The 5560-nt window shown below is 32.2% G+C and overlaps 1 long non-coding RNA gene across 3 annotated transcripts; it reads left to right on the forward strand.

Annotated features, from left to right (window-relative positions):
• The first annotated feature begins 676 nt into the window (after positions 1–676).
• LOC136069046 (uncharacterized) lies at positions 677–5324 on the forward strand. Of its 3 annotated transcripts, XR_010630337.1 has the most exons (3): positions 677–820; positions 2303–2990; positions 4979–5324. It is a non-coding gene; the product is annotated as an uncharacterized LOC136069046 (long non-coding RNA). The 3 variants fall into 3 exon arrangements; XR_010630336.1 differs by lacking the exon at positions 4979–5324 and having other exon boundaries at positions 926–3179; XR_010630335.1 differs by lacking the exon at positions 4979–5324 and having other exon boundaries at positions 2303–3179.
• Positions 5325–5560: the final 236 nt, after the last annotated feature.

Here is a 5560-nt window from a genome sequence, read left to right on the forward strand (position 1 = left end):
TGACAATATTACTATTAAACCCCTGTTTTAAAATAAAGGGTTGAATATATAAGGGTATTTTGGGAGTTTTAATAAAAAAAATCATTAAATCTAATTCCATTCCCTCCCATTCCTCCCAATTTCGGGGGGAATGAAAATTTGAGATTTTAAGGGAATAGAAAGGAATAAGTGTTCCCTCCTACTCATTCCATTCCCTCCCACTTTAACTCCCAAATAAGGGAATGGACTTTCCATTTCCTTCATTAAAACTTCCAAACAAGAGAAGGGAAGAATATTCTAAAATTATTCTTTTTATTCCTTTCCATTCTATTACATTTCCCCCTCCCAAGCGGAGCCTAATATCTAGTTAGCTCTAGCCCAATAAATTGTGCATATTTAATTATAGTGCATAATTTGTTTTTAAATGCCAATAATTCGTTTTTGCCAATAATCCATATTTAATTATAGTGCATATTTTAAACGTCAGTAATTCATTGGCTTGCATGCTCAAATTAATTGAGGTCGTTTTTTATTTTATTTATTTTAACTTTACTTTTTAGAAAATTATAAAAAGCTTATTTAATTGAACATTTTTTTATTTATTAAATACACCTGAACGTACATTTTTTTTAAAATTTTTTTAAAAATTTTAATTTTTTATTTTAAAAAGAAAAAGGAAGAGTAGACCCTAGAAACTGAAAGTAGAAACGGCAGGTAAATTTTCGGAAAGCGGCCACCCAAACGGAGCCGGCAAAAAAAGCACCGATATTTCATATTGATGGGTGAATACTAATACTGGAAAGACATTAATTCTCTCCTCCGTTACCTTAGCAAAATTAAGGTAATTTTTCATTATAAGTTTGCGCTCATAAATTTTAACACAGTCCAGTGCTTTTGGGTCCTAAATTAGCCTTTTCATGATTGTACTTTTTCATTTTTTTTTCAGCTACAATTATGGGTACCTGAGAATTCAAGATTACAGCAAAAAAAAAAATCTCATTGCAGAGATTATTTTTATCATGATGGGTTCTTTTTATTGTTTATGATTCTGATTCTCAAATATAAAAGTTGCTTACTTGCTTATTGTACTAATTGGTTGTGTATTTCTGTTAACAGTATATGATGGTTTTGATTTGATATGCATTTATTTATAATGCAAGTAATGCTCACTACTAGTTTTGAGTTAACCAGTTTTCCATACCCCTATTTTTTGTTATTCTTCTCTGGTGCATTCCACTTTCACTCTTGGAGCTTCTATTAGAGTACATTAATGTCTTTGATGTGCTGTTATTATTGGGCTGGAGCTAACTAGATATTTTGGTCTATGGTTTGGCTTTTGAAATAAGTCCAATCTTGTATTTTCTATAGCAGCTAATTTGTTCTTTGTTTCCTTTTTTATTTATTATATAATCTTTTTAAAGTGATGCTAAGGATACTACAAATTTGACTACATAAATCTTACAAATTGGGGTTACATTGATCACAAAAAGGTTACTCAGAAATTAATTTATAAATTATAAAGCTGTTGAAGTTAACAATCAAGTTCATTGCAGTTTTATAGTAAACTTGGTAGTAATTCTAGCATTACCCTTTTAAAATATTTGTTGGAAACTAATTGGTTGAAGCATGTCCAGACTCTATCATCTCTATTATATTGGGAAGATCAAGGTGTTTTGCTGATCTTTATGCAGTTATGCTTACCTTCTATGTTCGCATTTATTTTTATCAGGCATTCTCTTGCTAATCTCTAGTTATCTACAAAGAATTCTTACTTTCTTAGATGGTGAACTAAACCAACCTCACCATCCTCCCATTTCTATAGAAGAAGGAATTGCAATTTGAGCTAGAGCTCATGCGGTAGTGTGGGGGAAATTGAATATCTTTGTATATTAGGGGAATAAAACATTGTTGCAATGGCAATTATCTTATAAAGGTAATTTTGGTGTTTATTTTTCTAATTTTTATATGTATGCTTATGTCATGTTTACTTTGCTCCTTACTGAGGAATTATGGAAAAATACCATTGATATTATGCATATGGTTGCAATTGTGAAAATAAAGTTTTCTTTCTCATTAAAAGCCCAATCTTTAGCTCTGAGACAAGTAGTGTCTCTCAATTTCTGAAATGACTTTCTGGAAAGGTTACTTGATGAATTATACTCAGGTTTCTTTATGATGAAATGATTGGTCATTGTTATTTAAAATTTTGCTGGGTTTAACTTTTGATTCTTTTTTGAAGTGTTATCAGTTAATCTCAAGACTTTAGGCCAAATTAAGGATTTAGCCCCTTGCTGACTTGTTGCAACAATGTGATTTCATGCAGGTCATATTTCATCATTTTCTATCCTGGCCTCTTATTGTGTTTCTCCTATGGGATGGATTGTTCAGTGAACTAACCAAATGTCATCTATTGCAGCGAGAATTAAGAGCTACATGATTGCTTACTTATTAAAAAAAAGAAGCTATATGATTGCTTAAATGTCTCATCTTTTTGGTTCCATCGCCCATTTTAAAGTATGTCAAGTCTAGTTAATTTGCTGTTTAGACTGCAATTCTCCACAGATTTCAGTGGTACTCCTATATGTTTTGATTTCCATTGTTTCCATAGCAGAAGATACCTTTCTCCTAGCTTCTTAATCTTAAGTAATTTTTATGTGATGAGACTGTGGGGCTCTACTTGAAAATTTGATGTCTTATACATTCTATATTTGACTAAATATGAAGCATCAAGCAATTCTCGTGCTGCATTATTTATCGCTGTTGGTTATATCCAAATTTTCACATTCATTATGAATCCTAATTTCCAGGATTGAGAGCTGGAGCAGTGGATGTACTTATCTTCTATTGGACCTAGATTTAAAGTTGGTTTTTAGTAAGTAATATCTATTGAATGGAGCCATGTGCTTAATACTTTTTATTTTTATTTTTTATTTTTCATCTAGGATTTGATTTCTATGTGGCAAAAGGAAAACAGAATACAAATTCAGGTCTCCAAGTTATGTTCTGTATATGTAAGTAAGAATTTTGCTGCTACTTCTCTGTTAGCCTTACTCTTGCTTTTATATCATCATGCGAATGGCAGACCATGAGGAAACAAAGTGGCAGATCGTTGTCTCATGACTGCTCAGCTTACTGCTGCAGGTGGTTATGTGGCTGTATATGATGTTTGCCTTACTCATCTGAGTGTCTTCCTTGCTAGATCTTTATCCATTTCAGTTATTGTAAATTGGAGAAATTGGATAAAATTGTTTTACATGTACCAGAACCTTAGAAATTCGTTAGATGATATTTATTTGTATATAGGATATGATATACATACATACATACATACATATATACACACACACACACATATATATATATATATATTGATAAGAAATATAGGATATTATATTGGATGCAATGTCAGTATGGAAATAAGATGTGGGGTTTATGGGATTAGGTTTAGCATCATTGTATGCAGTAAAAAATACATTATGAGTTTTTGTTGTATGATAGTCACTAATGATGAATATAGATAACTGACTCATCATAAGAATTGAGCTGGAATGTGTCTGCCCCTGTTGTGTTTGTAAGGAATGTAGACTATGCAGTCAATTTGAGATAACCAATCTCCAAAAACAAAAATGGAAATAGAAATTTATGGGAACTGAAAATCAAATTCAAATCAGCCGTAACAGTTGGCTGGATAGATAGGATAACAATTATCCTTCCTAAATGCTAAGCTAAATTCAAATAATAATAGACTATAAAAGTAACAATTAACCAATCTCCTAGCTCAAGGGGCCCTCCCCTCGGATGCCTCAGCAGTAAGGGAGAGTGTCTGGACTAACTATAAACCTAGTGCTTTTTCAGTGGTAGTGTGTAGGCATCTGGCTTGAGGGAGTTCCTTATCATTAAAAAAAGAAAAAGAAAATAGAAACTCATTCTTTTTGAATTCAAATTCGTGAGGCAGTAATCTTCATCTAGTCTGCTGGTCAATCAACCGGTGGTAGTAATCCTGTCCTGGGACACATCAGAATGCTTCACCTTCGTCTCTTTATGAGCACTCACAGATGGTACCACAATCGCAACTAAAAGTGTCATCATATCCTGCTCCAATAATGCCCCACTGTGCTAAGTACTAACCCACGTTTGTGTACCTTGTATATGATATTTGTAGAGCAGAAGGAACATGTGGTTGTAATATTTCCTGTCATACAAAGATCTCTCTCTCTCTCTCTCTCCTGCTGTGCTGCAAGCTTGCTTTCATCTTATTAATTTTCTTCATCCTGCCCTTCAAGTCTTGTCCAATTGTTGTTCTAATAATCTCAGAACTGTCACAATTAACTGTTGGCCTTGTATACACTTACACTTTGGAGCTATTATTGAGTCTTTCGAGGACAATGCCACCAGCATTCCTGAGCATTAAGGTGGGGCTAAAATTTTTAGCATTTATCATCTTAAAAAGTTATTTTATCTATCTTAACATACCTTGCATCAATGGTCTTAATTTTTTTTTCTCACTTCCTCTCTGCCAGCAAACCCAAAAAGTGATAAAGTATTAAAGTAATATATATATATATATATATTTTATACCACCTTGCTACAATGAACTGCAAGCTCCCGCAGTTTACTGTAGCAAGAAGGCAAAATATTTTGCCTTTAGTGCCACCAATGTTGGCACTTAAATTGGAGTTGAGCTATTTTACCACCACCAATGGTGATGCTCTAACAGTTTTAAGTGACCTTGCATCTAAATTCAAAATTTCGTTTCTGTGCTTCTATGATTTGTTCCAAAACCTAGTTGATGAAAGAAAACTAGTACATAGTATTTGTACTGTATATCATCAGACAAACGTTACATAGTTTCAATTTCATTAGCTATTTAGTCAAGTATTAACTTTTAATGTTTTGAAAATGTATTTAATGTACTCCTTTGGTTATGGATTAGTTTTTTGCGTTATTCACTATCGTTTTTATTATATGAGCTTAAGGTCTCTTCATAATTTGTATTTAGGATGGTGTTGCTCCCAACCAACAATCTTGTGTGGCACAAAATTATTCATCTGCTGCATCTCATTTTAGGAAACAAACCGCTTGTGGTATTGATAGTTTTGAGGACTATTTAGTTTATCTTGGGACATTTATTTTTAATTGTTGTACTGAATTTATTAAATAGTTTGGAACTTTGATCTATACATTTGAAATGTGTTGTTTTGTGCATAACAATTATATCAGGTAACCTTTATTATTGTATTGAGTTAATTAGTTGGACATTTTTTTTACTGTGGGGTGTATATTGCGTGTGTAAACTATACTCAAAAATATATTTGAATTTTTTTTTTAATAACTCTAAACGGATTTTAAAATATTTATTTTGAAAAAAAAAAAAAAAAAAACCATTGGACATATAGCGGTAGTTTCAATTAAAAAAAAACCATTGGACATATAGCGGCAGTTTTAATTTTCAAACCGGCAACTGCCCCTAAAACCTATTTTTTCAGGAAAAATTCATAGCAGTGGTTAGCAAAAGTGCCAATATAGCCCAATCACCAAAGAAAAAAAAAAGTTTTGTCACTTGAAAGGTGCTTCTAGTAAT

This window comes from Quercus suber, unplaced genomic scaffold (assembly GCF_002906115.3).
Source record: "Quercus suber isolate HL8 unplaced genomic scaffold, Cork oak 2.0 scaffold_148, whole genome shotgun sequence".
NCBI classification, from domain to species: domain Eukaryota; kingdom Viridiplantae; phylum Streptophyta; class Magnoliopsida; order Fagales; family Fagaceae; genus Quercus; species Quercus suber.